Here is a 24,283-nt window from a genome sequence, read left to right as displayed (position 1 = left end):
TGATCTTATAAGGGCCGATGAACCGGGGGCCTAACTTATGAGATGGCTGTCTCAACTTCAAATTCTTGGTGGACAACCAGACGAAGTCTCCTAATTTGAAGCTGCAGGATCTTCTCCGCTTATCAAAAACCATTTTGGTCACTAATGACACAGACACAAGGGCTTTCTTCACTTTCCTCCAAATACCCCTAAGGACCGAAACAACAGAGGAACCACCAGGCGTGGAATCCAGGGAGTCAAAAGAATTGGCCATACACACAAAGGAAGGGAGAGATCCCTGTAGCAGAGTGAGCCACGTTGTTATAGGCAAACTCCGCCAGGGACAGATGAGCAACCCAGTCAGTATGACACTTGGAGACATAACACCTGAGGAACTGCTCCAAGGACTGGTTCACCCTCTCAGTCTGCCCATTAGACTGTGGATGGTAGCCTGACGACAAGCTCACAGAAATCTGGAGATCAGAACAAAATGCCCTCCAGAATTTGGCCACAAACTGGGATCCACGGTCAGAGACCACATCAAGTGGCAACCCGTGGAGGCGCACAACATGCTGCATAAATAACTCAGACAGGCGTCTGGCCGATGGCAACCCAACCAGTGGAACGAAATGCGCCATCTTCGAAAACCTGTCAACGACAACCCAAATGGCTGTCATCCCCGAGGATTTGGGCAAGTCCACCACAAAATCCATGGAAATGCGGGTCCATGGCTTAGACGGAATAGAGAGTGGATGTAATGGGCCGACAGGAACCCCTCTAGGAGTTTTATTTCGGGCACAAACGTCACATGCCCGAACCCACTGATCCACATCCCTAGCCACCGAGGGCCACCACACCGCCCTAGACAGCAACTCCCGAGTTCTGGCAATACCCGGATGCCCTGCCGACCTCTTGGCATGGAATTCCAGGAACACTCGCTGTCTTAACCTAGGAGGCACAAACAAGAGACCTACCGGAAGGTCTGGAGGAGCCTGCTCCTGTGCTCTAAGGACTAATGACAAGAGGTCCTGGGTAATGCCCACTTTAATACATGATGGGGACACAATGGGCAATGGCTCCTCGGTGGTCTCTTGAACTGGAGCAAAACTCCGCGAGAGCGCATCAGCCTTGATGTTTTTTGACCCAGGGCGATATGTTATCAAAAAATTAAAGCGAGCAAAAAACAAAGCCCATCGTGCCTGCCTGGCATTGAGCCGCTTCGCTGACTCTAAATATGCCAGATTCTTATGGTCGGTGAGAATTGAGACCACAAACGTAGCCCCCTCAAGCCAGTGTCTCCACTCCCCGAGTGCATCCTTTATAGCCAACAATTCCCGGTTACCCACATCATAATTCATCTCGGCAGACGAAAATTTACGGGAAAAGTAAGCACAGGGATGAAGGCGATTATCAGACACCCCCATCTGAGACAGCACTGCCCCAATACCTATCTCAGAGGCATCCACTTCTACCACAAAAGGACGCTCTGGATCTGGGTGTCGCAGCACCTTGGCCGAGACAAATGCCCTTTTGAGACGGGCAAAGGCCGCTTTGGCCTCACAAGACCAGTGAGCAACATCCGCCCCTTTCTTAGTGAGTGCCACCAAGGGGGCCACTATAGACGAAAATCCAGCGATAAACCATCTATAAAAATTCGCAAAGCCCAGAAAACGCTGAAGCTCCTTCAAACTAGTGGGCTGCACCCAATCCAGGACTGCCTGTACCTTAGAACCCTCCATTTGGAAACCTTCTGAGGAGATAATATACCCTAGAAATGCGATTTGCTGGACTTCAAACTCGCACTTCTCCAGCTTCTCCCCAAGCTGGTGGTCTCTGAGTTTTTGGAGGACTAAGCGTACATGCTTCCGATGTTCCTCCAGGGAATGAGAGAAGATTAGGATGTCATCTAGATAAACAACTAAGAATCTATCCAAATATTCCCTGAGCACATCGTTCATGAATTCCTGGAAGACTGCCGGGGCATTAGAGAGCCCAAAAGGCATCACCAAATATTCATAATGCCCTGAGTGGGTATTAAAGGCAGTCTTCCATTCATCCCCCTCTCTTATTCGGATTAGATTGTAAGCACCGCGTAGGTCAATCTTAGAAAAAATGGTGGCAGTACGAAGCTGGTCAAACAAAACCGAAATGAGAGGCAGTGGGTACGAGTTTTTAATCGTGATACGGTTCAATTCCCTGAAGTCGATGCAGGGTCGCAACGAACCGTCCTTTTTACCCACGAAGAAGAACCCCGACCCAACTGGGGACTGTGAGGGTCGTCTGATAAATCCCTTAGCCAAGTTCTCCTGAATGTACTCTGCCATAGCCTGAGTCTCAGGACGTGACAGGGAGTACAACCTGCTTTTGGGAAGCTTAGCATCCGGCAACAAATCAATGGCACAGTCATAGGGGCGATGGGGAGGTAGTACCTCCGCAACTTTTTTGGAGAACACATCCGCAAAATCTGCATAACATCCTGGCAATCCTGGCAAACTTAGCTGCGAGAGCCTGACTGGATGGCTCAAGCAACTCCTGAAACAGTCACTACCCCAACTAAGAATCTCCCCAGAGACCCAGTCAAATTGGGGGTTATGGGCCCTTAACCAGGGTAACCCCAAAACCAATGGGGCAAAAGAACAGACAGTCACATAAAAAGACAATTTTTCAGAGTGTGTGGCTCCAATAAACAAAGGAATTTGGCTGGTGCAGGAGGTAATTTTACCCTGGGACAATGGTTCCCCGTTTAACCCACAGATCTCAATCTCTGATGCCAAAGGTACTGAGGGAACAGAGTGTTCCAGGGCGAATTGACGGTCCATGAAAACCCCATCGGCCCCACTGTCAACAAAGGCCTTAGTCTTGACAGTTTGACCGAGGATCTCCAAAGTCACCGGAATGAGAAAAGTCTTTTTGGGAAATTCTGACTTCTGGCCTGACAGGATATTTCCCATCACCCTCAGGCCCTGAAGTTTTCCGGTTTTTTTTTGGGCATGATACTACAACATGACCTTTATTCCCACAGTACAAACACAAACCCTGCTGTCTCCTCCGCGTCTTCTCACGCGAGGAGAGGCGGGTAGCCCCAATCTGCATAGGCTCCTCGGAATATTCCTCAGAGTCTGAGGTTCCCTTGGGAAAAAAGGAAACTGCGGTCTCCCTTTCAAGCCTACGCTCTCTCAGCCGTCTATCCACCCGGATGGATAACTGCATAAACTGATCTAAGCTATCAGGCGAGGGATATTGTACCAGTTGGACCTTTATCTGGTCAGAAAGGCCCCTTCGGTACTGGTTTCTCAGGGCTGGGTCATTCCACTGGGTATCATGAGCCAACCTCCGAAACTCCGTACTATAAACCTCAGCTGGCCGTTGCCCTTGCTTAAGAACCGTAATCTGAGCCTCGGCTGAAGCCATCTTGTCAGGGTCATCATACAAAATGCCCAGTGCCGTAAAAAAAGCATCAACACTTTTAAGCGACGGACAGCTGTTACCCATATGCCCAGACCTGTGGGTCTCCTTGTAGCAAGGAAATCACCATGCCCACCCGCTGAATCTCCGACCCAGAAGACTGGGGCCTAAGCCTGAAATATAGCTTACAGCTCTCCTTGAAACAAAAGAACTGCGAGCGATCTCCAGAAAAACGATCCGGGAGATTTTCTTTCGGCTCCTTAACCCCTGAACTTGCCGCTGCTGCTGCGGGAGCTCCGCTATCGGCCTGCGGGGTGTTCATTTTAATGGACATCTCATTAAATTGTCGAGTCAGGACCTGCACCTGATCGACCACCTGTTGCAAAGTATTTTGAGGGGTATGCTCCATATTCCCACAAAATTTCAACAGGAGTATGGCTGCTGAATATGTTACGCACACCAGTGCTAACAGGAGTATACCGGTGTATGAACAGAGAGGGAAGCGAATCAAACGAACTCGCAGACAGTATAACATAACATACACAGGAGGTGATGGAATAACTAATAAACACAAAGTGAACGGAGAAGCCCAAAGGCTCAGGAATTGGGTGTCTCCCTAGTGTCAGAAATGCTCAGATGGAATAGAGCGGACAATGAAGCGAGGTGTAGTGATTTAACATGTGGAGCACCTGAAATGATGTTGCTAAGAGCAACAGAAAAAACCCCAAAGGGTTACCAACGGGTGTGGGAATAAACTCCTTGGTCAGAGATAGAAATATAGACACAAGGAGAGTATCCACAATCCTAACCCCCACTTGCAGGGCACAGGTTCAGCTTACTGCCACTAAACTGACACCTGGACGCCCTGCACAGTGAGGGAGGATTAAGCAAGCAGGTCTGAGAGTACAGCCGCAAACCTGCTGGGTTCACAGAATAGCAAAAGAACCCCAGCAGGTCAAACAACTGACTCCAGTCTTACTGCTAGGTCCGGATTGGCAGAATGAAGTACCGAATCCCAAGGCCTATTCGCAGTAAGCAACAAGTAAATACAAAGTCACACAGTACTAGCTAACTCTCTGGAACTGACTAACAAACAAAGATTCAGCAGCATTTGCCTAGCCTGAGAGGATGGTTTATATAGCAGGTGCTGTCCACGCCCCACTCAGACCTCACAGACTGTGAGCACAAAACCAGCGCCGGATTCCCTGCCGTGCACAGAGCCTGTAACCACTACACAGTAAAAACCCGGACCGGAGTATCAGCTGCAGAAATAGGGTGGTGATAATACATACAAGCGCCCCTGCAGGGACTGTGGTGTATTTTACAAAGTCCTTCCTCAAGCAGATTTCAATGTCATGTAACATGGAAAGAAAAGTGCATATAGTGATGTACAGTTTAAACACATTTAAAATTTAATGTACAAACACATGACACTTAACATTAAAAAACATATACACAACAGTGTGTAATGAAAGGTAAGGAGTCCCAAGTGCGTAATTACCAGCGGTAGGAAAGAACTGTCTCGCGGCAGTTCTACAAGCATGTGTGTATAAACTCCACGGCAACCGCGGCTGTCATCCCCCCGTCTGGATAGATGGTCTCTCGCACTGGTTCCCCCGCTCTCTGTCCACGGATATAGCAGCCAACGCGTTTCTCCCCTTAGCGGGTCTTTCTCAAGGCATCCGGTGTAGTGAACTCTCCTTCTCTGTCCATTTTTAAATGTACATCTTCCAATCCCAGTGCGGCGGGCGCAGGTGGCTCCTATACATGTAATTTACCTACAAGTCCCGTGAGCCCTCTCCGCGTCCAGCCGTCACTTCCTCCCTCTGTCTTCCGGTATCGCTTATCTCCCCTTCTCCTCTGTGTCCTTCACACTTAGTTCAGCCGGATATGCGTCATGAGTCCGTGTCCATGGTAACCCGGTAAAACATTTTATACTCGGTAGCAGGGTTAATTTCATCCATACCAACGATTCCCTAATGTTTCTACACCCTCTCTCTTTGGATGTCCCCGGGGTGTTGATTTAAATAAACATGGGAAGATAATAAAATATATTGATTAACATTCTGATTCGTAATGTGGTGAAAGATTTTACATTCCCCCAATAAAGTGCTTATTTAGTGCAGTGTCACCACAGTGCAATTTCTTATTATTGTCCCATAAAGGAGGTGATAAGAAAAGACATGTCCCTATCTCCATAATCTACAGGAACCATTTTATCTCAAATTCTGCGTTCAAACCCCCCGGTTGTAAGGTGCCACACTCATAAATTTGTCTCATCTCTGCCTTGGCCAGCTGGGCGGGCAGATCCCTTTGTCTCCAATGTCCCTTAACCCATTGTAATCCTATAAATCTTTTTATTGCAGAGATGGATTTATGGTGGCATTTGGAGAAATGATCCGATAGGGCATGGGTGTTCAAGCCATTCTTTATATTACGTAGGTGCTCGCCTATCCGCACCTTTAGGGGTCTTGAAGTCCTTCCGATGTAATATAACCCGCAAACACATTCTATGGCGTAAACCACATTTTTTGTGTTGCATGTTATAAATTCGGAAACATTAAGTTTCTTTTTATTGATGGTTATTTCAGTGATTTTGTTGGTTCCGTCCCCTTTTATATTACGACAGCCAAGGCACGTACCGCACCTGAAAAATCCCTTCGATTTAATTGTTGGTAACGATCTTACTGGTGGTAAAGCCCCCCTAACCAAGACATTGCTTAAATTGGGTGCTCTCCTATATATGCACTTGGGTTTATTGGGGAGCTTGTCTCCTACAATGGGATCCCTTTTTAGTATTCCCCAATGTTTTTTCAGTATTTTTTCGACATCCTTATACTGACTGTTAAAGGACGTAATAAACGCCCATTCATAAGGAGTGGGTGACGCAACATTTTTGGCCTTTTTTTGTAAGAGATCTTTTCTGTCAAGTTTCCCCATTTTTACAGTGGTGTCTTTTATTGCACATGGTTTATACCCAGATGCAACAAAGTTTTTTTGCATTTCTTCTGCTTGTTCTTCAAAGACATTGATCTCCGTGCAGTTTCTACGCAAACGGCGTATTTGGCCACACGGTATGGATCCAAGCCAGTCTGGATGGTGACAACTGTTTTGTTGAAGGTATGATCTTGAATCCGTTGGTTTCCGATAGTTCTTTGTCTGTAGTATGCCTTCCTTGGGGTATACTGTGACGTCCAGGAAGTGTATTTCCTCACTGCTCATTTCAAAGGTGAAGGTGATGTTGATAGAGTTTTGATTTAGGTAGTCACAGAACTCTTTCAATGTGTTGGTGTCTCCTCTCCATACAAAAAATACATCATCTATGTACCTAGTCCAGGACACCAGGCTCGCTCCAAAGGGATTGTTGTCCCAGATGTGTTGATCTTCCCACAACCCCATGAAGAGGTTGGCATAACTTGGAGCGAACCTCGTGCCCATGGCGGTACCCACCTTCTGCACATAGAAGGTGTCCCTAAAATGGAAATAATTATTTCTTAGGATAAATTCCACACCTTCTACTATGAATTTCTGTTTCCCTCCTGATAGATCACTTTGCCTTACAGCTTCTGTGATGGCGGTGAGTCCATCCTGGTGATCTATCACCGTATACAGCGACCTCACATCCGCTGTCACCATGATGAAGTCGTCTTCCCATGAGATGGTGGTCAAGAGATTGAGGAAATCAGTGGTATCCTTTAAATGGGACCTGTTGTTACATACCAGGGGCTGTAGATGATAATCCAAATACTCTGATAAATTACAAGTTACAGAATTTATACCCGATACAATCGGCCTCCCTGGTGGTCTTAGTGGGTCTTTATGTATTTTGGGTAAAATGTAGATAATTGGAATGGTAGGTTCCTCATTCAACAGATATCTGTATTCCTTTTCCTCTATGATGTTCTGTTCCAAATATCTTTCTAGAAACACTCGTAATTTGCCCAAAATATCATGTGTGGGGTCCTTCTTCAACTTAGCATAAGTACCTTGATCTTCCACCTGTCTCAACACTTCTTCCTCATACATTTGTTTGCTGAGGACAACCACCCCGCCGCCTTTATCGGCGGGCTTAATGACCAAATCTGTATTCTCTTTGAGAGATTTCAATGCTTGTCTCTCTTTCCAAGTTAAATTCAAATTGATTCTCCCATTAGGCAAATCTTTCAGGTCTTGATGGACCAAATCATAGAAGGTATCTATGTGTTTCCCCTTCATATGAGTTGGATAGAAGGTCAATTTAGGCCTGAATGGGGTGGTTGGTGGCTCTGTGGTTGGTTGAACATTGTCTTCCTTACCCATAAAAAAACGTTTGAGTGTTAACTTCCTAATAAATCTGTTAAAATCTATGAAGGTGGAAAATCTATTGATGGGGACTGAGGGGGCAAATTTGAGTCCCTTCTCTAAAACCGAGAGTTCCTCTCCGGTCAGGGTGTGGTTGCTGAGATTAAAGATTTTCACTTTGCCACCAGTCTCCTCACACATAGATCCCTGAATTTCCTCATTGTTTGTCTCCTTTCCTTTGCTCCTTCTCCTGGTTTTTTTCTTTTTTACTCTTTTTTTTGGTTTTCCCCCTCTGCAACCCCGTCTCTTTATTTGTACTTGTTGGTGACACGACCCACCCCTAAAAAAGGCGACCCTTCACTTCTCTGATTCTGAACTGGAGAGTGGTGGGATCGTGTGGATTTCAATACAGCCCTTCTTCTTTCCCAATAGGATCCAGGTAGCCTCAGTGGAGTATTCCCCAGTGTATCTCTCTCTTCTCCTCGTAGTGATGTGCCTTCCCTAATGGTATGGCGTCTCTGTCTTCCATCCCTCCGATGGTTAACCCTTTGGGGAAGTGGTCTTTCCTGTCCCCTGGCACGATTTGCCACCCTTTCTTGGACTTGAAACTCCCCTCCTCGGTTGCGTGATCCTGATTGGTTTCTTTTATTCAGCTTAACCCTGTTGTCCTTGGTGGAACACGGGTGTTTTGGAGTCTCTGGGGAGATCCCCTGTGTTATCTCGCTCCTAACACCCCGGTCTCTATTGTACTTTTTGACCTTCCTTTCCATAAGGATCTTTTCATTTCTTTTTAAATTAGCCTCAATCCTATTTTCAAACCCCTTATATTCCTCTGTATCTGCAAACTGGGCTGTCAAGTTCTTCTGAGAAGTGATAGCCCCTTCTAGTTTATTCAATTCTTTCTTCCTATCTTCTATAATTAAATTGATAAGTGAAAAGGAACAGGAACGTAATATCTTATCCCATTCCTGTTTAAAAGTCTCGTTTGCAGATGAAAAAGAGGCGTTCTTTTGTATGACCAGACCTTTTGGTATGATCTGGTCATTAAGGTATTTTTCCAATGTGAGTACCTCCCACCATATGCGGCTTTCTTTCAATAGGGTATGTTCCAGCTCTCTCATAGCTTCTCCTAAATTGGTATCTACCACAATGGGGGGGTCACCCTCCTCTTTAAAGGCATTATCAAATATAGCTCTTCTATTATCCCTGTGTTTAAACATGGCAGCAATGTACAAGCGTGTCTAAAAGAGAGTGTGCAACAGTTGAAAACCAAATCAAAGGATAGACAGTAAGTACAATGCGCCCCCAAAAACTAGGCGGCTAAAGAATGTATTTGTCACACTGGGGTAACCCTCCAGTACCCCCACCAAGAGAAACTCTCAGGTAAACTGCAGAAATAGGGTGGTGATAATACATACAAGCGCCCCTGCAGGGACTGTGGTGTATTTTACAAAGTCCTTCCTCAAGCAGATTTCAATGTCATGTAACAGCTCAGGTTACTTCGCTAACACTTGCCTCCCGGTTGCCATGGCGACGTGGCAGCACAGAGCAGGAGATCCTAACAAGACCTCTGGGAGCGGAGGCGATATCAGGACCACTGGAATCACACAGAAATCCACAGGGAGAGCACAGTGCTTGGGTACAGAGTAGCTACAACAAAGCACTGGCCAAGAGTAAACTAATCCCAGCCTACTTATAGGCAGCACAGGCACGGGATTGGCTAACACTTACCCACAGGTGCTCACAGGTGCTGCATTTGGTCTCCAACATGGACACCTCATATACTGCAGACACATAGAGGCGCCTTCGGTCATTAGGCCCCCGCACTCCCGACTCTCAGAACCTGCATCACCTCTGCCACTGACCCCGCCGCATCCCCACGCGGCTGCACAGCACCGTGCCGGCAACAAACAGAACCCAGAACCCACAGTGGTGAGAGACCAGTTCGTGACAGTAACCATTAAAGGTGGACTCCGCACAACTTTGGACTTTGTCAGGATTCTTGGAGTAGAATTTTTGAACCAGTCTTGGAGCATGAACATCTTCGGCAAAGATTCAGGACCTCTCCTCCCGACTATAACCTTTCCAATCAACAAGAAACTGCAGACGTCCATATCAATGACGTGGGTCCACAATCTCCTTAACCTCAAATTCTTCATCTTGCAAAGAGTGAATTTTAGGAGGTTTGGGCAGGGCAGCACGAAACTAATTGAGGATCAAAGGCTTCAGCAGAGATGTATGAAAAGTGTTAGGAATTTTAAAAGAAGGTGGCAACTTGAGTTTGTATGCTACAGGATTGAGTACCTTTTCTATGGGAAATGGGCCAATAAACTTGGGAGCAAACTTTTTAGAAGGAACTTTGAATTTAAGATTGTGAGTAGAAATCCAATCTTGGTCTCCTACCTTGTAATTAGGAACAGCCTTACGTTTTCTATCTGCGAAAGATTTATAACGAGCAGAAGATTTAATCAATGATTTGTGCACACAACTCCAGATTTTAGAGAAATGTTGAAGCACTTAATCTGCCGTTGGGACCTCCTGAGTTGGCAAAGAATGGAACTCTGGCACACGAGGATGATAACCAAAGTTAGTGTAAAATGATGTAGATTCTGAAGATGAATGAAAAAGATTATTATGAGCAAATTCTGCCAACAGAAGGTAGTCTATCCAATCATCCTGTGAAGGAGATATGTATAACCGGAGATAAGTTTCAAGATCTTGGTTTACTCTTTCAGTTTGTCCATCTGTCTGGGGATGATATGTGGAAGAAAAATTCAATTTAATGTTTAATGAAGAACAAAGAAATCCCCAAAACTTGGCTACAAACTGTGTTCCACGATCAGAAACGATCTCTTGAGGAAGGCCATGCAACTTAAAGATCTCAGAAATGAATAATCTGGCTAGTGAAGGAGCTGATGGTAATCCTGTTAATGGAATAAAATGCGCCATTTTTGAAAATCGATCCTCTACCACCCAAATGGTATTCTGCCCTTTTGATGGAGGTAAGTTGGTTATGAAATCCATTGAAATAGGAGTCCAAGGTCGTTTGGGTATGGATAATGGTTGTAACAAACCTGAAGGAGGACCCTTTGGATTCTTATGGTGGGCACATTTAGGGCATGCTGCTTTAAACTCTTGGACATAAGCTTTAAGACGTGGCCACCAGTAAGACTGTTAAATAAATGTAAGAGTCTTTTGGACCTCAGGATGACCCATAAAAGACGAAGAGTGAGCCCAAGTAAGCAGTCCGCATGGATGGACTTTTTTATCTTCAAAGACTTGTGACAATACAGCTCCCACTGCTTTCGTATATGCGTCTACCTCCACTAGAAAGGGACGGTTCAAATCTGGCTGTCGAAAAATGGGAGCTGACACAAAAGCTTGATTCAAATCGGATAAGGCTTTGGTTGCTTCAAATGACCAGTTTGTAGGATTTGCTCCTTTGCGTGTCAGGACTGTAATGGGAGCGACCAACGTAGAGTAATTTTTTATGATTTTCCAAAGCCAAGGAATCGCTGAATCCCCTTGAGAGTCGTAGGAGTGGATCAGTCTCGGATAGCTTGTACCTTAAAGGATCCATACGTAGCTCTGATCTGGAAATGATATAACCAAGGAACAGTATAGAAGATACTTCAGAAGTACACTTATCCAACTTACAATACAGTCGATTTTTCCTCAGATGGGTCAATACCTCATTAACTTGGAGTCAGTGAGACTACAGATCCTTGGAGAATATTAAGATATCATCCAAGTACACTACTAAATACTTGTAAAGAAGATCTCAAAAAAGTTCATTTACATGGCTCTGGAAAACTGCAGGAGCATTACAAAGACCAAAAGGTATTACAAGGTATTCGTAATGCCCATCCCAGGTATTATAGGCTGTCTTCCATTCATCCCCTGCACGGATACAAATTAAATTGTAAGCTCCACAAAGATCTAATTTCGTAAAAATGGTAGCTCTCTTTACCTGGTCAAATAATTCTGGGATTAACGGCAGTGGGTATCTGTTCTTCACAGTGATCTCATTAAGCCAGCGTTAATCTATGCATGGTTGCAAGCCACCATCTTTCTTCTTAACAAAAAAGAATCCTGCTCCTGCAGGTGAAGAAGATAGTCTAATAAACCCTTTGGATAAATTCTCTTGTATGTAATCAGACATAGCTTGAGTCTCCGGAATGGACAGCAGACAAATTCGACCCCTAGTACGTGTTTTGCCCGGCACCAAATTGATTGGGCAGTATCATTTGCGATGAGGGGGCAAGGAGTCAGCTGCTTGTTTACTGAAGACATCCACTAAAGATAGATAGACTGAAGGTAACTCGGGAAGACTGACTGACCGGAGGGGTTTAACTTAAGCTAAACAATCCTTGGTACAAGATTCATCCCACGAAAGAATTTCCATGGTTCGCCAGCTGAACTGTGGATTATGTTTCTGCAGCCAAGGTAATTCAAGTATCACATCATGAGAGGCTTTGGGAATCACAAGGAAGGAAATATATTCAGAATGGAGCACACCAATTTTCATCTTGAGACATACGTTTTGATGAGTAATTATGCCTTCTGGAATTCGAATTCCATCCACTGCTGTAACAGAAACTACTACTTCCAGGGGCACGGTTTGAACTTTAGATCGTATGACAAAGGCTGAGGGATTAAGTTCTCGGCTGCACCGGAATCTAGGAGAGCTGAAATTTTAACTGTAGAACCCAGAACTTCCAAATAGGCAAAGTTGGCTCCTTCCTGGAACGTGATTCCAAGGTAACTCCTAGCTTAGCCTCTCTTGAATAAGCTAGGAGCGAGAGTTTTCCGGCCGCAGTTTTCAGAATTTAACAAAATGGTCAGAGGACCCGCAGTACATGCAGAGGTTACCCTGTTAATGACGAATTCGTTCTTCTTCCGTAAGACGAGAGCGTCCGATCTGCATAGGCTCTTCTGTCGTCACAGGAGACTGAGACCAAGAAGGATATTGACGAGGTCTAGGTTGAGAACGCGTGTTAAATCACTCAACCTTGGATTTCTCTAAGCAACACTCTCTGTAACGTTGATCAAGTTTATTGCGGATGGAAATTAATTCATCCAGCTTAGTTGGCACATCACGAATGGTTAAATCATCCTTGATCCGGCCAGCCTGGTCCTGCACTTCAGTAGTGAACGGCAGAATGCCAGAGATAACGGTATGTTATCCTTTATAAAACCCGGCTGGTATTCCCATCTAAGCTGTATACCCCATACTACTGTATGCAGTGGACAAAACAGGACTTTAGGTTGGACAAGAATATGATGTTATACTGCATAATCCAAGAAGGTGATTTTGTTAGGTACCAGATGTGTGCCTGTGGTGGGAAATAGTCCCATGTATATATGTTATACCTATCATGGAATATATCCCTGAGCCTGATATGTGTCTGTCACATCAATGTACTGTTTATTGCAGGGGTGTATTATTTTGTTGTCCAGTGTGGGCTCAGCCAGATACCTATCATGTAAGTTATAAACAGGAATTGCAGGGCTGACCCCTCTCTGTCACAGGCCACCCTTCACAGGAAACAGCAGTCAGCTGAAGGGCCTCTGACATCACAAATTACTAAAAGGGGTTAAAATTGACTCAGGTTATGGCCTCAGGGCAACCAACCTTCTTATCTCCATAATTAGTGCCTATTGTTCTGGAAGGCCTTTCAGCAGATGACCAGGCAACATCCCCACAGAGGTCCACTGGTGTCCCTGGATACTTTTAAATATTAGGATTTAAAAACCCACCAATCCAAGAGATAGAGGGTGTCCCCTATCTCAGACAAGCAGCAGAGGTTTTATAAGGTGATGTGCCAAGGTTTTGGGAGTGAATTGAGTGAAGCTCCTGCCTTGTGAGGAGTTTTGGAACTAGGCTGTTGCCAGGAGTTGAAAGATACTGTCAGCCCGTTTGTCTGGAGACCTGGCTCCGCGGAGACGGTCAAGTATACGCAGCTAAGCGTTTGCTCCATCAGGAGTTCTCCCAGGTGTGTGGCTTGTGTGCCGGCTGGAGCCGGGTGACTAGTCAGCAAGCCCTACCTTTGGTGAGTAGAGGACCAGCAGGCCAAAAGCGGCCATGATCAGCAAGACAGACGTCATTGCCCCTTCCAGCGTCCTACAGGAGTCGCAAAATGCAAGTACTCCCTGAGGTGGCTAGTGACTGTGTAGGGGCAGGAGTTTTTTGCTTTTGTTTGGTTCTTTCTCTTATATAATCTTAACTCTAATGTATAAAGTGAGGTTACATTTTTTTCATGTATAATTAGTGGGTATGAAAATAAAGGTGCATTTTGTACCTTGTGATTGCGTGCTTACTGTGTGATCTCAGAACTCGGTAATGACCCCTAGGGCGCTGCGCAGAGCTGTAAATGCTGCCTTTCTCAAGGGAGAGATGAGTAATAGGTGAGAATTACGCACACATGAACCCGGGGTCCTCACAATTGGTGGCAAGCGGTGGCATCACACAGTCCCAACAGGGCAGCACGAAACTAATTGAGGATCAAAGGCTTCAGCAGAGATGTATGAAAAGTGTTAGGAATTTTAAAAGAAGGTGGCAACTTGAGTTTGTATGCTACAGGATTCAGTACCTTTTCTATGGGAAATGGGCCAATAAACTTGGGAGCAAACTTTTTAGAAGGAACTTTGAATTTAAGATTGTGAGTAGAAATCCAATCTTGGTCTCCTACCTTGTAATTAGGAACAGCCTTACGTTTTCTATCTGCGAAAGATTTATAACGAGCAGAAGATTTAATCAATGATTTGTGCACACAACTCCAGATTTTAGAGAAATGTTGAAGCACTTAATCTGCCGTTGGGACCTCCTGAGTTGGCAAAGAATGGAACTCTGGCACACGAGGATGATAACCAAAGTTAGTGTAAAATGATGTAGATTCTGAAGATGAATGAAAAAGATTATTATGAGCAAATTCTGCCAACAGAAGGTAGTCTATCCAATCATCCTGTGAAGGAGATATGTATAACCGGAGATAAGTTTCAAGATCTTGGTTTACTCTTTCAGTTTGTCCATCTGTCTGGGGATGATATGTGGAAGAAAAATTCAATTTAATGTTTAATGAAGAACAAAGAAATCCCCAAAACTTGGCTACAAACTGTGTTCCACGATCAGAAACGATCTCTTGAGGAAGGCCATGCAACTTAAAGATCTCAGAAATGAATAATCTGGCTAGTAAAGGAGCTGATGGTAATCCTGTTAATGGAATAAAATGCGCCATTTTTGAAAATCGATCCTCTACTACCCAAATGGTATTCTGCCCTTTTGATGGAGGTAAGTTGGTTATGAAATCCATTGAAATATGAGTCCAAGGTCGTTTGGGTATGGATAATGGTTGTAACAAACCTGAAGGAGGACCCTTTGGATTCTTATGGTGGGCACATTTAGGGCATGCTGCTTTAAACTCTTGGACATAAGCTTTAAGACGTGGCCACCAGTAAGACTGTTAAATAAATGTAAGAGTCTTTTGGACCTCAGGATGACCCATAAAAGACGAAGAGTGAGCCCAAGTAAGCAGTCCGCATGGATGGACTTTTTTATCTTCAAAGACTTGTGACAATACAGCTCCCACTGCTTTCGTATATGCGTCTACCTCCACTAGAAAGGGACGGTTCAAATCTGGCTGTCGAAAAATGGGAGCTGACACAAAAGCTTGATTCAAATCGGATAAGGCTTTGGTTGCTTCAAATGACCAGTTTGTAGGATTTGCTCCTTTGCGTGTCAGGACTGTAATGGGAGCGACCAACGTAGAGTAATTTTTTATGATTTTCCAAAGCCAAGGAATCGCTGAATCCCCTTGAGAGTCGTAGGAGTGGATCAGTCTCGGATAGCTTGTACCTTAAAGGATCCATACGTAGCTCTGATCTGGAAATGATATAACCAAGGAACAGTATAGAAGATACTTCAGAAGTACACTTATCCAACTTACAATACAGTCGATTTTTCCTCAGATGGGTCAATACCTCATTAACTTGGAGACAGTGAGACTACAGATCCTTGGAGAATATTAAGATATCATCCAAGTACACTACTAAATACTTGTAAAGAAGATCTCAAAAAAGTTCATTTACATGGCTCTGGAAAACTGCAGGAGCATTACAAAGACCAAAAGGTATTACAAGGTATTCGTAATGCCCATCCCAGGTATTATAGGCTGTCTTCCATTCATCCCCTGCACGGATACAAATTAAATTGTAAGCTCCACAAAGATCTAATTTCGTAAAAATGGTAGCTCTCTTTACCTGGTCAAATAATTCTGGGATTAACGGCAGTGGGTATCTGTTCTTCACAGTGATCTCATTAAGCCAGCGTTAATCTATGCATGGTTGCAAGCCACCATCTTTCTTCTTAACAAAAAAGAATCCTGCTCCTGCAGGTGAAGAAGATAGTCTAATAAACCCTTTGGATAAATTCTCTTGTATGTAATCAGACATAGCTTGAGTCTCCGGAATGGACAGCAGACAAATTCGACCCCTAGTACGTGTTTTGCCCGGCACCAAATTGATTGGGCAGTATCATTTGCGATGAGGGGGCAAGGAGTCAGCTGCTTGTTTACTGAAGACATCCACTAAAGATAGATAGACTGAAGGTAACTCGGGAAGACTGACTGACCGGAGGGGTTTAACTTAAGCTAAACAATCCTTGGTACAAGATTCACCCCACGAAAGAATTTCCATGGTTCGCCAGCTGAACTGTGGATTATGTTTCTGCAGCCAAGGTAATTCAAGTATCACATCATGAGAGGCTTTGGGAATCACAAGGAAGGAAATATATTCAGAATGGAGCACACCAATTTTCATCTTGAGACATACGTTTTGATGAGTAATTATGCCTTCTGGAATTCGAATTCCATCCACTGCTGTAACAGAAACTACTAGAGATGAGCGGGTTCGGTTCCTCTGAATCCGAACCCGCCCGAACTTCAGGTTTTTTACACGGGTCCGAGCAGGCTCGGATCTTCCCGCCTTGCTCGGCTAACCCGAGCGCGCCCGAACGTCATCATCACGCTGTCGGATTCTCGCGAGGCTCGGATTCTATCGCGAGACTCGGATTCTATATAAGGAGCCGCGCGTCGCCGCCATTTTCACACGTGCATTGAGAGTCATAGGGAGAGGACGTGGCTGGCGTCCTCTCCGTTTAGAGAAGAGAGAGACGCAGTATTTTGGGGAGCATTATTAGGAGGAGTACTACTATACTGTATACTACTATACTACTTGCTGAAGTGATATTTATAGATTAGATAGTGTGACTGTAAGTGTATTATCTGACTTGTGGGGGAGACACTGACAGTGGGGAGCAGTTAGAGTCTGAGAGCAGGACTCAGGAGTACATATAACGTACAGTGCACACTTTTGCTGCCAGAGTCAGTGCCACACTGCCATTGTTGTGACCACACTGACCACCAGTATAATAATATATTTTGTGATTGTCTGCTTAGGCCTCGGAGTACTAGTTGCAAGTTGCAACGTGACCTGAAGTGACCACCAGTTTAATAATCAATCATCACCAGTTTAATATATATATATATATATATAGATACTGCAGGCGGATCGGCACTCACCTAATTGTCTTAATGTGCTCCGGTGCCCTCTGGAAATACATTACAAGTAACAGTTCCATCCCATACAGCGGCACTCGGAGTCTGATTCAAAGGTGCAATAAAGTGCCTTTAATCGGTCATAATAACAATTTGCAGTCCAACGTTTCGGGGTGTAACCCACCCCTTTGTCAAGGTGAGCAAACCTTGACAAAGGGGTGGGTTACACCCCGAAACGTTGGACTGCAAATTGTTATTATGACCGATTAAAGGCACTTTATTGCACCTTTGAATCAGACTCCGAGTGCCGCTGTATGGGATGGAACTGTTACTTATATATATATATATATATATATATATAATTGTATATAATATATATATATATATATATATATATATATTATTGTATACCACCTACCCGTGGTTTTTTTTTTTTTTCATTCTTCTTTATACATACTACTATAGTAGCTTACTGTAGCAGTCTGCGGTGCTGTGCTGACCTGACAGTGTCCAGCAGGTCCGTCATCAGTCATTACATAATAAATATATATAGTACCTGTCCGGCTGCAGTACTAGTGATATTATATTGATTTCATCTCATTATCAATAATTTATCATCCAGTCTAGACTCTATATTAGCAGCAGACACAGTACGTTAGTCCACGGCTGTAGCTACCTCTGTGTCGGCACTCGGCAGTCCATCCATAATTGTATACCACCTACCCGTGTTTTTTTTTTTTTCTTTCTTCTTTGTACATACTACTATAGAGTATAGTAGCTTACTGTAGCAGTCTGCGGTGCTGCTGAGCTGACAGTGTCCAGCAGGTCCGTCATCAGTCATCATTACCTAATAAATATATTATCTACCTGTCCGGCTGCAGTACTAGTGATATTATATATACATACATATATATATTGATTTCATCTCATTATCAATCATCCAGTCTATATTAGCAGCAGACACAGTACGTTAGTCCACGGCTGTAGCTACCTCTGTGTCGGCACTCGGCAGTCCATCCATAATTGTATACCACCTACCCGTGGTTTTTTTTTTTCTTTCTTCTTTGTACATACTACTATAGAGTATAGTAGCTTACTGTAGCAGTCTGCGGTGCTGCTGAGCTGACAGTGTCCAGCAGGTCCGTCATCAGTCATCATTACCTAATAAATATATTATCTACCTGTCCGGCTGCAGTACTAGTGATATTATATATACATATATATATTGATTTCATCTCATTATCAATCATCCAGTCTATATTAGCAGCAGACACAGTACGTTAGTCCACGGCTGTAGCTACCTCTGTGTCGGCACTCGGCAGTCCATCCATAATTGTATACCACCTACCCGTGTTTTTTTTTTTTCTTTCTTCTTTGTACATACTACTATAGAGTATAGTAGCTTACTGTAGCAGTCTGCGGTGCTGCTGAGCTGACAGTGTCCAGCAGGTCCGTCATCAGTCATCATTACCTAATAAATATAGTATCTACCTGTCCGGCTGCAGTACTAGTGATATTATATATACATACATATATATATTGATTTCATCTCATTATCAATCATCCAGTCTATATTAGCAGCAGACACAGTACGTTAGTCCACGGCTGTAGCTACCTCTGTGTCGGCACTCGGCAGTCCATCCATAATTGTATACCACCTACCCGTGGGTTTTTTTTTTTTCTTCTTTGTACATACTGCTATAGAGTATAGTAGCTTACTGTAGCAGTCTGCGGTGCTGCTGAGCTGACAGTGTCCAGCAGGTCCGTCATCAGTCATCATTACCTAATAAATATATTATCTACCTGTCCGGCTGCAGTACTAGTGATATTATATATACATACATATATATATTGATTTCATCTCATTATCAATCATCCAGTCTATATTAGCAGCAGACACAGTACGTTAGTCCACGGCTGTAGCTACCTCTGTGTCGGCACTCGGCAGTCCATCCATAATTGTATACCACCTACCCGTGTTTTTTTTTTTTCTTTCTTCTTTGTACATACTACTATAGTATAGTAGCTTACTGTAGCAGTCTGCGGTGCTGCTGAGCTGACAGTGTCCAGCAGGTCCGTCATCAGTCATCATTACCTAATAAATATATTATCTACCTGTCCGGCTGCAGTACTAGTGATATTATATATACATACATATATATATATTGATTTCATCTCATTATCATCCAGTCTATATTAGCAGCAGACACAGTACGGTAGTCCACGGCTGTAGCTACCTCTGTGTCGGCACTCGGCAGTCCATCCATAAGTATACTAGTATCCATCCATCTCCATTGTTTACCTGAGGTGCCTTTTAGTTGTGCCTATTAAAATATGGAGAACAAAAATGTTGAGGTTCCAAAATTAGGGAAAGATCAAGATCCACTTCCACCTCGTGCTGAAGCTGCTGCCACTAGTCATGGCCGAGACGATGAAATGCCAGCAACGTCGTCTGCCAAGGCCGATGCCCAATGTCATAGTACAGAGCATGTCAAATCCAAAACACCAAATATCAGTAAAAAAAGGACTCCAAAACCTAAAATAAAATTGTCGGAGGAGAAGCGTAAACTTGCCAATATGCCATTTACCACACGGAGTGGCAAGGAACGGCTGAGGCCCTGGCCTATGTTCATGGCTAGTGGTTCAGCTTCACATGAGGATGGAAGCACTCAGCCTCTCGCTAGAAAACTGAAAAGACTCAAGCTGGCAAAAGCACCGCAAAGAACTGTGCGTTCTTCGAAATCCCAAATCCACAAGGAGAGTCCAATTGTGTCGGTTGCGATGCCTGACCTTCCCAACACTGGACGTGAAGAGCATGCGCCTTCCACCATTTGCACGCCCCCTGCAAGTGCTGGAAGGAGCACCCGCAGTCCAGTTCCTGATAGTCAGATTGAAGATGTCAGTGTTGAAGTACACCAGGATGAGGAGGATATGGGTGTTGCTGGCGCTGGGGAGGAAATTGACCAGGAGGATTCTGATGGTGAGGTGGTTTGTTTAAGTCAGGCACCCGGGGAGACACCTGTTGTCCGTGGGAGGAATATGGCCGTTGACATGCCTGGTGAAAATACCAAAAAAATCAGCTCTTCAGTGTGGAGGTATTTCAACAGAAAAGCGGACAACAGGTGTCAAGCCGTGTGTTGCCTTTGTCAAGCTGTAATAAGTAGGGGTAAGGACGTTAACCACCTCGGAACATCCTCCCTTATACGTCGCCTGCAGCGCATTCATAATAAGTCAGTGACAAGTTCAAAAACTTTGGGTGACAGCGGAAGCAGTCCACTGACCAGTAAATCCCTTCCTCTTGTAACCAAGCTCACGCAAACCACCCCACCAACTCCCTCAGTGTCTATTTCCTCCTTCCCCAGGAATGCCAATAGTCCTGCAGGCCATGTCACTGGCAATTCTGACGATTCCTCTCCTGCCTGGGATTCCTCCGATGCATCCTTGCGTGTAACGCCTACTGCTGCTGGCGCTGCTGTTGTTGCTGCTGGGAGTCGATGGTCATCCCAGAGGGGAAGTCGGAAGACCACTTGTACTACTTCCAGTAAGCAATTGACTGTCCAACAGTCCTTTGCGAGGAAGATGAAATATCACAGCAGTCATCCTGCTGCAAAGCGGATAACTGAGGCCTTGACAACTATGTTGGTGTTAGACGTGCGTCCGGTATCCGCCGTTAGTTCACAGGGAACTACACAATTTCTTGAGGTAGTGTGCCCCCGTTACCAAATACCATCTAGGTTCCACTTCTCTAGGCAGGCGATACCGAAAATGTACACAGACCTCAGAAAAAGACTCACCAGTGTCCTAAAAAATGCAGCTGTACCCAATGTCCACTTAACCACGGACATGTGGACAAGTGGAGCAGGGCAGGGTCAGGACTATATGACTGTGACAGCCCACTGGGTAGATGTATGGACTCCCGCCGCAAGAACAGCAGCGGCGGCACCAGTAGCAGCATCTCGCAAACGCCAACTCTTTCCTAGGCAGGCTACGCTTTGTATCACCGCTTTCCAGAATACGCACACAGCTGAAAACCTCTTACGGCAACTGAGGAAGATCATCGCGGAATGGCTTACCCCAATTGGACTCTCCTGTGGATTTGTGGCATCGGACAACGCCAGCAATATTGTGTGTGCATTAAATCTGGGCAAATTCCAGCACGTCCCATGTTTTGCACATACCTTGAATTTGGTGGTGCAGAATTTTTAAAAAAACGACAGGGGCGTGCAAGAGATGCTGTCGGTGGCCAGAAGAATTGCGGGACACTTTCGGCGTACAGGCACCACGTACAGAAGACTGGAGCACCACCAAAAACTACTGAACCTGCCCTGCCATCATCTGAAGCAAGAAGTGGTAACGAGGTGGAATTCAACCCTCTATATGCTTCAGAGGTTGGAGGAGCAGCAAAAGGCCATTCAAGCCTATACAATTTAGCACGATATAGGAGGCGGAATGCACCTGTCTCAAGCGCAGTGGAGAATGATTTCAACGTTGTGCAAGGTTCTGATGCCCTTTGAACTTGCCACACGTGAAGTCAGTTCAGACACTGCCAGCCTGAGTCAGGTCATTCCCCTCATCAGGCTTTTGCAGAAGAAGCTGGAGACATTGAAGCTAACACGGAGCGATTCCGCTAGGCATGTGGGACTTGTGGATGGAGCCCTTAATTCGCTTAACAAGGATTCACGGGTGGTCAATCTGTTGAAATCAGAGCACTACATTTTGGCCACCGTGCTCGATCCTAGATTTAAAGCCTACCTTGGATCTCTCTTTCCGGCAGACACAAGTCTGCTGGGGTTGAAAGACCTGCTGGTGAGAAAATTGTCAAGTCAAGCGGAACGCGACCTGTCAACATCTCCTCCTTCACATTCTCCCGCAACTGGGGGTGCGAGGAAAAGGCTCAGAATTCCGAGCCCACCCGCTGGCGGTGATGCAGGGCAGTCTGGAGCGACTGCTGATGCTGACATCTGGTCCGGACTGAAGGACCTGACAACGATTACGGACATGTCGTCTACTGTCACTGCATATGATTCTCTCACCATTGAAAGAATGGTGGAGGATTATATGAGTGACTGCATCCAAGTAGGCACGTCACACAGTCCGTACTTATACTGGCAGGAAAAAGAGGCAATTTGGAGGCCCTTGCACAAACTGGCTTTATTCTACCTAAGTTGCCCTCCCACAAGTGTGTACTCCGAAAGAGTGTTTAGTGCCGCCGCTCACCTTGTCAGCAATCGGCGTACGAGGTTACATCCAGAAAATGTGGAGAAGATGATGTTCATTAAAATGAATTATAATCAATTCCTCCGTGGAGACATTGACCAGCAGCAATTGCCTCCACAAAGTACACAGGGAGCTGAGATGGTGGATTCCAGTGGGGACGAATTGATAATCTGTGAAGAGGGGGATGTACACGGTGATATATCGGAGGATGATGATGAGGTGGACATCTTGCCTCTGTAGAGCCAGTTTGTGCAAGGAGAGATTAATTGCTTCTTTTTTGGTGGGGGTCCAAACCAACCCGTCATTTCAGTCACAGTCGTGTGGCAGACCCTGTCACTGAAATGATGGGTTGGTTAAAGTGTGCATGTCCTGTTTATACAACATAAGGGTGGGTGGGAGGGCCCAAGGACAATTCCATCTTGCACCTCTTTTTTCTTTAATTTTTCTTTGCGTCATGTGCTGTTTGGGGAGGGTTTTTTGGAAGGGACATCCTGCGTGACACTGCAGTGCCACTCCTAGATGGGCCCGGTGTTTGTGTCGGCCACTAGGGTCGCTTATCTTACTCACACAGCTACCTCATTGCGCCTCTTTTTTTTCTTTGCGTCATGTGCTGTTTGGGGAGGGTTTTTTGGAAGGGACATCCTGCGTGACACTGCAGTGACACTCCTTGATGGGCCCGGTGTTTGTGTCGGCCACTAGGGTCGCTTATCTTACTCACACAGCTACCTCATTGCGCCTCTTTTTTTCTTTGCGTCATGTGCTGTTTGGGGAGGGTTTTTTGGAAGGGACATCCTGCGTGACACTGCAGTGACACTCCTAGATGGGCCCGGTGTTTGTGTCGGCCACTAGGGTCGCTTATCTTACTCACACAGCTACCTCATTGCGCCTCTTTTTTTCTTTGCGTCATGTGCTGTTTGGGGAGGGTTTTTTGGAAGGGACATCCTGCGTGACACTGCAGTGACACTCCTAGATGGGCCCGGTGTTTGTGTCGGCCACTAGGGTCGCTTATCTTACTCACACAGCTACCTCATTGCGCCTCTTTTTTTCTTTGCGTCATGTGCTGTTTGGGGAGGGTTTTTTGGAAGGGACATCCTGCGTGACACTGCAGTGACACTCCTAGATGGGCCCGGTGTTTGTGTCGGCCACTAGGGTCACTTATCTTACTCACACAGCTACCTCATTGCGCCTCTTTTTTTCTTTGCGTCATGTGCTGTTTGGGGAGGGTTTTTTGGAAGGGACATCCTGCGTGACACTGCAGTGACACTTCTAGATGGGCCCGGTGTTTGTGTCGGCCACTAGGGTCGCTTAGCTTAGTCATCCAGCGACCTAGGTGCAAATTTTAGGACTAAAAATAATATTGTGAGGTGTGAGGTATTCAGAATAGACTGAAAATGAGTGTAAATTATGGTTTTTGAGGTTAATAATACTTTGGGATCAAAATGACCCCCAAATTCTATGATTTAAGCTGTTTTTTAGTGTTTTTTGAAAAAAACACCCGAATCCAAAACACACCAGAATCCGACAAAAAAAATTCGGTGAGGTTTTGCCAAAACGCGGTCGAACCCAAAACACGGCCGCGGAACCGAACCCAAAACCAAAACACAAAACCCGAAAAATTTCCGGCGCTCATCTCTAGAAACTACTACTTCCAGGGGCACGGTTTGAACTTTAGATCGTATGACAAAGGCTGAGGGATTAAGTTCTCGGCTGCACCGGAATCTAGGAGAGCTGAAATTTTAACTGTAGAACCCAGAACTTCCAAATAGGCAAAGTTGGCTCCTTCCTGGAACGTGATTCCAAGGTAACTCCTAGCTTAGCCTCTCTTGAATAAGCTAGGAGCGAGAGTT

At 45.1% G+C, this 24,283-nt stretch overlaps 1 long non-coding RNA gene across 3 annotated transcripts in view; it reads left to right on the top strand.

The window, feature by feature from the left end:
• LOC135054994 (uncharacterized) overlaps positions 1–24,283 on the top strand; it is a 38,821-nt gene that overhangs the window by 4,124 nt on the left and 10,414 nt on the right. Inside the window, exons 2-3 of one of the 3 annotated variants that reach the window (XR_010243613.1) lie at positions 6,410–6,504; positions 6,948–7,072. This is a non-coding gene — a long non-coding RNA (uncharacterized LOC135054994). Of the gene's footprint in view, positions 1–6,409; positions 6,505–6,930; positions 7,073–24,283 lie in introns of all 3 variants that reach the window. The other 2 variants (XR_010243611.1, XR_010243612.1) reach the window with 2 other exon arrangements.

Source organism: Pseudophryne corroboree, chromosome 3 (assembly GCF_028390025.1).
Source record: "Pseudophryne corroboree isolate aPseCor3 chromosome 3, aPseCor3.hap2, whole genome shotgun sequence".
Lineage (NCBI taxonomy): Eukaryota > Metazoa > Chordata > Amphibia > Anura > Myobatrachidae > Pseudophryne > Pseudophryne corroboree.
This window is presented reverse-complemented; position numbering and strand designations above follow the sequence as displayed.